The 8,644-nt window shown below is 43.5% G+C and overlaps 2 non-coding genes across 2 annotated transcripts; one reads left to right on the top strand and one right to left on the bottom strand.

The window, feature by feature from the left end:
- Positions 1-5,822: 5,822 nt before the first annotated feature.
- On the top strand, positions 5,823-5,894 carry trnah-gug (transfer RNA histidin (anticodon GUG)). Its single transcript has one exon. It is a non-coding gene; the product is annotated as a tRNA-His (tRNA).
- Positions 5,895-8,240: 2,346 nt separating this feature from the next.
- trnaf-gaa (transfer RNA phenylalanine (anticodon GAA)) lies at positions 8,241-8,313 on the bottom strand. The gene has a single exon. It is a non-coding gene; the product is annotated as a tRNA-Phe (tRNA).
- Between the last annotated feature and the right edge of the window lie 331 nt (positions 8,314-8,644).

The following is an 8,644-nucleotide window of genomic DNA, read 5'->3' as shown; positions in this document are numbered from 1 at the left end:
GTTTAGCAGCAGCTCAGCCACCTCATGTGATTGAACTACTGTGTTTGTACCAGCACACTACAACTGGAGAACAGTCCATTTATTTGACTTCTTGACATACGGAACACAGAACATCAGAGCAGTTGAGGGCCGACTGGAGCAAACAGTGAGGGAGTCAATCCAGAAATGCAGCTGCTGCCTCCAGGACATGAGCCAGCTGATTTGAGCCGTTTCAAACACACGTCTATCTGAACCATGCAGATCAACAACACCTCCAACAGGAAGCCTACCTGAGCTCCACAGCACCAGCAGCACCAGCAGCACCAGCAGCACCCTGCCATCCATGTCCAGTGTCAAGCTCCTCCGATCGTCTGCTACTAGTTTCTTCACTCTTATTTCCTCATCAGGACTCTTAAGTGCAGCTTTTCATGTCCGTGTCAACAGCTCCTGATGTGCTGAAGTGATACAAAGATAAAGCTGAGGGTCGGACACGTCATCCACATCAGAGTTGCGACACTCATGATCTTCTGATCAGATGAGCAGTTTCCTCTCCTTCACTGCTGCAGACGCATCAGATTGTCAGCACCACATCTCCTGTTTCCTGATGTAAAACGACACCTACTTCATAAAACAAGCCTGACCAACTTAACACATTTCATGTCAACTGCATTTAACAACACAGAGATGTTTTGTTGAATCCTACTAGAGGTGAATCTCATCCATGATTCTCCAGACATTTTTTAAATCAAGATCCTGGGGGTGGACTGTCTTTGGGAAGCTGAGGTGTCTGGTGGTCTTGGTGGACCCTCTGTAGCTCAACTGAGACCACCAGAGTCAGTGTGACTGTAAGCCTTCAAAGCCAGCATGAAGGAGCTGGTTTTATCTTTGAAGGGGAAATCACACACACAGCTACTCTCAGTTCCCAAATGTGTGTGTCCTCACTCCTCTGTCCTCCTGCTGCCCTCAGAATACAGACACAATTCAACCTGGTAGGTCTGGTGCATAGAAGTGCTCCTGAAAAGATTTGTGTCAGCCCACAGCTGGCTGTTCTTACCTGGAACCTCAAGATGAAACTGCTTCCACAGATTGGAAATGAATCTGATGTTGACTTTTGGACAAATCACCCGTTCATCAGTTCAACCATCACTTCCATCCATTTTCTACTTCTTATCTTATGATAGAAAGGAGTCTATCTGCTGTGTGACGGAGGCAGTTACTGTGAGCTGCTGCATGTCTCAGCTGTGTGTGTGTGTGTGTGTGTGTGTGTGTGTGTGTGTGTGTGTGTGTGTGTGTGTGTGTGTGTGTGTGTGTCAGTGACGTGCGGTCAGGGGAGGCAAGTGAGGCTTTGGAAAGATACTACAAAATTTTATATACATGATTATATACACTACTTTTTCAATTAGAATGTGGATCAGATCAGCTGATTTCAGTGTGAAGTCCATCCCTCCATCCACTTTCTATTCTTATCCTTTAAGGGTCAGGGGGGGGGGGGGGCGATCCCAGGTGACATTGGACAAGAGGCAGGGTTCACCCTGGACAGGTCACCAGTCCATCAGGAGAAATGAGGTGGTCGGTATCATGCAACCTAAACTAAAACATCAGTCAGATCAAATTCAGGTTAAAGCAAGAGTCTCCAGATCAAAGTCAGAATTCCTGATGATGTCATCAGGACTTTGACAGTACCTAGAATTCTGTCTTTGATCTCAGGAGGACATGAAAGAAACACAATTGAGGAAAGTAGAAGAGAGCACATTCAGCTTCATTAGAAACACTTGAACTGTTGAACAGTAGAATTTGTTTGAAACAGTTTACAACACTTAGTGACAGGATTGAAGAGGGAAGATTTTTCTACTTTAAATTTAATTCTAACTTCAAAGTCAAGTCAAGTCAAGTCAATTTTATTTATAAATGCCAAATCACAACAGAAGTTATCACATGACACTTTACAAGTTTATCTACTGAGATCGGTACCCTGGAAGGTATCACCTTGGCCCCCAGCACGACCCTAAGGAACCTTGGAGTTCTCTTTGATGAGGATCTGTCCTTTAATGCCCACATTAAGCAAATTTCTAGGACTGCTTTCTTTCATTTGTGAAACATTGCTGAGATCAGACACATCCTGTCTCAAAAAGATGCAGAAAAACTAGTCCATGCCTTTGTCTGCCTTTTGCCTTGCCTTTGAGAATTCAAAATTCTCCTTCTAACATACAAAGTCCTCAACAGTCAGGCTCCTTCATACCTGACAGAGCTCCTAGTCTCCTATTATTCAGCTAGAACCCTTCGCTCCCAGGATGCAGGATTACTGGTGGTTCCTAGAGTTCTAAAAGTACACTGGGAGCCAGAGCCTTCAGCTATCAGGCTCCCCTCCTGTGGAACCGTCTCCCAGTTTCGGTCCAGGATGCAGACACCCTCTCGACCTATAAGAACAGACTAAAGACCTTCCTTTTTGATCAGGCTTATAGTTAGGCTGCTTAGGCTGGCCCTTAGATATGCTGCTATAGGCTTAGGCTGCTGGGGGATCTCCCATGGTGCACTGGGCTTCTCTCTCCTCCTCTCTGTCCTCCTGTATGTGTCATACATAAATCATACTCATACGTATTACGAACTCGTCTCCTTTTCCGGAGCCTGAGTTTATTGACTGATTGACTGAAAACGAGCAAACATAATAGGGTCTTCGCCTGAAGTACCTTCAGGCTCAGGCCCTAACAAATCATGTCAGAGATGTGTTCTAACACCCCTCAGTAATGGTCAGGAAACACAACAACCTTTTGTTTATTTCCATGATTTTCTTGAGGTTCATTTTACCATTTTTTTAAACTGAAATCGAGGGTTTACTGACTAAAAAAAGGTCCAGAGGCCCACAACAAAATATTCAAATCAATATTTCCGTGGATAAGGAAGCCTAACAAGGAAACCAAGAGATGGGAAACAACTTGGATGATAGAAAATTGTTTTTAGTTTATTTGACAGCTGATTGAAGACGTGGGTCAAAACTGACCTGTTCACATAAGAGATGGGAACAGAAAGCTAACACAAGAGGAAGGTTGAAGCTATGAAAAAGGAGTTTGATAAAAATCTTGAACTGACAGTAGAAATATCCTTTTGTATGTTTACCTTTGTTGACAGAAGTCACTTTAGCTTGGCAGTGAAAAGAATCTCTGCTAGCTTGACAAATAAGTGGCACAAACTGGGTTCAAGCTGGACTTTGGACACTGGTATCTGCAACAACTCCCATCAACTCCTAATCTAGCATCTCTGCTGGCTCAAACTATTTTACAGAACATTTGACAGACCTGTGGAGCAGTGAGGACAGACATGAGTTGATCCACATGATCCACTGAAGCGCCATTTTACCCTGCCACTGAGGTCACCAACATGAGCTGGAGTTGGGACTCTTGAACTGAACCTGGTATCACAGCGACACCTACTGCTGCTAAATGGAACAGCAACATTGAACCCAAGTACAGGATTGAAGGGAGACTGATGGTCGCTGTTTGGGTTTTTGAAGAACAAGGAGGGCGTTGGTTCAAGCTGGATTCTCAGAGACTATTTCCCCAACCTCTACATTGGCATCTACACTGTCATCCAGTCAGGTGACTGAAGTCATCCAGTCATGTGACTGAAGTCATCCAGTCATGTGACTGAAGTCATCCATTCATGTCAGTGATGTCACTTGGCAGGACTGTCATTGCCATCACATTCTAGAAAAGAACCCAGACTCCACATTTACTCCTGTCTATTATTGTGTCCCATCCTCCTGGTCCTTACTCTGAATTCTCAGAGTTTATATCCAGTTCAGTTCTCAAAACAGATGAAGTCATGAGTGTAGATTAATTTCCTTTTCTCCACTGATTATATGTCAAGGTTTGTGTGTGGGGGTGGAGCCTATCCAAGCAGCCTTTGGACAAGAGGCGGGGTTCATCCTGGATGTGTCACCAGTCCGTCACAGGGCCAACACATAGAGACAGACAACCATTCACACTCACAGCCACACCTACAGTCAATTTAGAGTATCAATCAGCCTCGTCCCCTCTTGATGTCTTTGGACTGTGGGAGGAAGCTGGAGTACCAGAGAGAACCCACACAGACACAGGGAGAACATGCAGACTCCACACAGCTGGGGCTCGAATCTGGAACCTTCTTGCTGTGAGGCCACAGTGCTGACCACTGCACCATTGTGTCCCCTGAAAATGCCACCAGATCGTTTGGATTTCCTTTAAAATCAAGTACACATGAACATGAAGAGGTTTTCACAGGGCTGGTGGTGCAATGGATAGCATGACTGACTACTGTCAGAAGATTCTAGGTTCAACTCCTGGCTTGCGCACTTAAAACTTTATACTGAGAAGCTTTCACACCTGAAGTGTGAACCACTGCTAAAAGTCACTGAAATCCTCCAAGGTTTCCTCCTTGTCTGCTGTAAACATGAACACATGCATGGATCCTGCTACCTCTCACATGTTAAGCTGGCACTTGACAGTGACAGCAGGAGAACAAAAGAGCTTGTTTCTAACAGCACTTTTTAGGGCCTGAGCCAGAAGGAACTTCTGGCAAAGACTCCATTATTTTTTCCACTTTTTTTTCTTCTTGCAATCAACACTGCCCAGAGTTGATCTGCAGGAAATAAGACTCATACAATTGATGCAGTTTGGTCAGACGGTGCAGACACACTTGACACCCAGAGAGGTGAGCAGGTTTTGGACCAAGTTGAAACTTGTGAAGTATTTGAGACAGAAAATGACAGAAAGCTGTGGCTGTGTTCTGGTTCTGCATGTTTCAGATTTATTCCCCTCCCAGTAATGTCTTATTTCCAGCTCTGCTCTCCCTCAACTACTGTTTAGTGTCATATTTATTTTGCTGACTACTTCATTGACATGTGGTCAAAATGTCTTGTGTTTCCTGAAATTAACTGAGTGCTGCTCAGTAAAGTAGACATGACTTGAGATTCTATTCCTGCTTGGTCCATTTCAACATTCTTATCCTTCCTAGCATTGGAGATAAAGTATCAGTCAGGGCTGTACTTGATTAGTACTGCATATAGTACACATCAGTCACTGCCATTACACAGTGGAATGGAAGTTGAAATACTGTTGACCAGCAAGCTGAAAACTGTTGTGATATTTGACAATTCTATTGTTTCTGAATGAAAATCATGTGAAGGAGAATCATTGAGACATCCTAAAAATGGCTGAGGTCTGCTGAGCTGCAGCAGGTCTGAGCTGCTTTTGATGCCCAGATGATGAGGAGGCAGTGAATGTTGGGTTTGGTGGAGCTGAAAAAATGCTGCAGGTGTTGAGAGGTCTGCTGGTGTCCAGGACTTCCTCTCCAGTTCTCAGCTTCTCCCTGCAGTTCCCACAAACACCACAACAGTCCTGGAACCCCTGCAGATGGTGGAGGACCATGATGACCCCGATGCACCATCAGGCCATCAAAAACCAGTCCTGATGATCAAAAAGGTCCCTCCACTCATCCAGCGTCAACTCTAGAAGAAGCTTCTGGAACAGATGAGCAAACGCACTCAACTAGAAATCATGATTTAAACACAATGTTGATTTTTACAATTTCCTTCAATGTTTTAAAAACCATCAAAGTGGACAGAAGCCCAGATGGTCCAAACCTGTTTCCTGTCTCCTGCCATTGTGGAGAGCCTTTGTTCTGTCCTGCTGCTGTCCAGTTGTCTCTACTGAGCTCCTCTGCTGGTTCCACCTTGAAGAGGGTCTGAGCTAAAATTGAACCTTGGGGAACTTCAACCTTTGATCTCAGAGTTTTGTGTTTGATTTTAGAATTCTTTCTTTGATCTCATCTGAGACAAAGACATGGAAGCTCAATCTGATGTTGAGGAGGCCGTGATCGTATAGTGGTTAGTACTCTGTGTTGTGGCCGCAGCAACCCCGGTTCGACTCCGGGTCACGGCAGCATGAGACAAATTTCTTGTGTGTATTGATGGACACAAACCAAGCAGAATTTTCCCACAATGCAATAGGGCGGTGTTTGGTCAGTGTTGAGCAGGCGTCAGTCTGACAATGATGTCATATTATTTTGTTATCACTTGACCAGACCCAAAAGTAGGCTCCAGGTATCAGTTTCTTCTCAATGCTAATATCTGCTAGCTTAGTCTGCTACTTTGATGGCTCTGACTACAAAAAGGTCCAGACCCCTGGATATGGTGGTTCCTTCCTAAACGTAGATTCTGTCAGCTCATGTTTTGAAATCAACTCACCATGAACACAAGTAGATTTCAATGGACTGCAAATGTGTCTCATTTAATGGTAAACATGTCAAATATAAATTCCATCACCTGAGGAGGTCTGCTGCTGGAATTAAGCTCCAGATATTCACAAGATATTTTATATCTTAAAATAAAGCATTTTTATATTTGATTTATTATTCATTAGCCTGCTTCATGTGGTGTGATTTTATGTGTCCTATATTGAATCGAACTTTGTAAACGATCGTCCCTGAGGATGTTGAATGATGTCAAAAAAGTGTTCTCTCAGCTCTCCTTTCCTCTAAATAGAGGAGTCTCTGCTGAGGTCGTTCCCTCTCAGAGTCCTGACGTCTATTCGGATGCACCGAGAGACTCAGGCAAACAGAAGACAAGGGCAAGTGAAGTAACCTGAAAATGAGAGGGAAGGTTCGACATCAAACTAAAACAGGAAGAACAGGACACAAATGGGATATCAAAATAAGAGAGACAGAAGATGGAACTCCATTTCCTTTCTGAGTCTGAGTCACAGGATTGATAGAGTAAAAATAAATGTCCTACCACAAAATCTCTTTCTAGTTCCAGGACCAACTGAAGAAATTGCCTTCAAAACCGTTTCTGAATTGAACAAAATGCTTTCCAGATTTATCTTGCAGGGGAAGAAACCCAGGCTCAAATTTAAACCACGACATGAATGAGCCCCAGTTCCTGCTGTACTGGCCCATCAAAATCTGGAAAAACGTTTCCGTAAAGTCCAAATCTCAATGAATAATCTGGAATGTTAACAGGAGAATATCACTACAAGTCATTTAATGATGTGCTTTTAATCCTGGGTTCAAGCCTCATGAAATGAACCCTAGATTTAAATCCTGGATTCAAAGAGAGTAACAACTTTCTACTCACTTGTGGAAAATGGAAATTTAAAAGATTTGAAAGCCTGAGAAGAGAATATCACTGAGAAAGTCTGACTTTTTAGAATCCTCTTAGGTGAGCAATTATTTTAGAACACGACATCAGAAATGAAACAGACTTTAATGATCCAATGCTGAAAATATTCTTGGCTGCCCATCAAGAAACAAGAAAAACCTCATATCGTATGTTGTTTTCCGTTTGACCTGATTCTTGGTTGTCAACTAACTGGCTCATTGGCTTTCTTGATGGAACAACAAAAGCAAAAGTTGAAGACTTTGAATATCCAGGCCTCTGGCGTGATTCTCAGCTGTCATTTAAATTTCACATGAACTCAGTGTCCAAGCAAATATCTGGTGGGCTAAAATTACTTTTGTCGTTCTGTTGACTTTTTCCATAAGACGTCTGGAAAAGTATTATAACACAGTTCATGTTCCCAATGTTGGACTACGCTGGTGGTTTCTATGGGAACACTGGTGACGGCCCCAGGCCTGGGTCCTATGCAGCGTTGTGTGTGCAGGGTCCTGTTGGTGGGTGTGTTTGTGTCTTTGCAGGTTTGACGTCCTCAACAGTCAGGTTCCTTCATACCTGACAGAGCTCACAGGTGAACCCTGCCTCTCGCCCATAAATGCTGGGATAGGCTCCAGCCCCCCTGCAACCATTAATGTGGGTGTTTTGTTAATTGCATGCCACATGAAATTATTATTGGTCACTTTTCTAGCAACAGTCTCACAGTGGCAAGACAAGAACACTTCTGCTTTTGATGATGACAGTTTGTTCAACACTAAACTTCATCCAGTACCATGTTGTCAAACACTGGAACATCCACAGCACCTGAACAGGGACTTGAACCCTGGACCCTCTGATTAAAAGTCTGATGCTCTACCGTCTGAGCTACTCAGGCTCTTTCTACAGAATTTAGACAGGAAAAGAAACACCTGTGAAGGTCAAACTGCTGCTTTCTTGACTTGTTCAATACTCCATGTTAAAGTCCACCATGCTTTTGATTGGCACTGATTCTCTGTGGCAAAATCCAACAAGAGGCTCCAAAAATGTCTTGAATGTCATAAGAATGCACAGGACAAGATGTTAGTTTCCTTCATGTCTGCAGTTCCTCCACTGGAAAGTAAAGTCAATGCTGTTCCTCTGCTGAAACCTGGGATCGGACCAGGGACCTTTAGATCTTCGGTCTAACGCTCTCCCAACTGAGCTATTTCAGCTCTGAGTGAGGGCCCTGCTTCTCTCATTTTATAATCTCTTCCACTCTCACTAGACCTGAGAGAGGATTTGAGCTTCTGAAGTCATGACACATTGAACAGTTCTACAGGACCATTTTTGATGAATGTCTGAATCACACAAGCCTTTTTTGTTTGTCTTCTTCCCAGTTGCCTCAACATTGTGAGAGCCAATAATTCCACATCTGTACCAGACAAACCTCTGGTTGGTGGGTTTTCTGGATCTTTCTGTTCTAACAGTGTCTTTTGTCTTAATTATGCCACTTTCACATGATACAAACACAAAATGAAAAGCAGAACAAGCCAGAACCCAAAA

Source organism: Aulostomus chinensis, chromosome 4 (genome assembly GCF_037954235.1).
Source record: "Aulostomus chinensis isolate RoL2024-O1b breed Wild chromosome 4, RoL_Achi_v1.0, whole genome shotgun sequence".
Taxonomy (NCBI): domain Eukaryota; kingdom Metazoa; phylum Chordata; class Actinopteri; order Syngnathiformes; family Aulostomidae; genus Aulostomus; species Aulostomus chinensis.
This window is presented reverse-complemented; position numbering and strand designations above follow the sequence as displayed.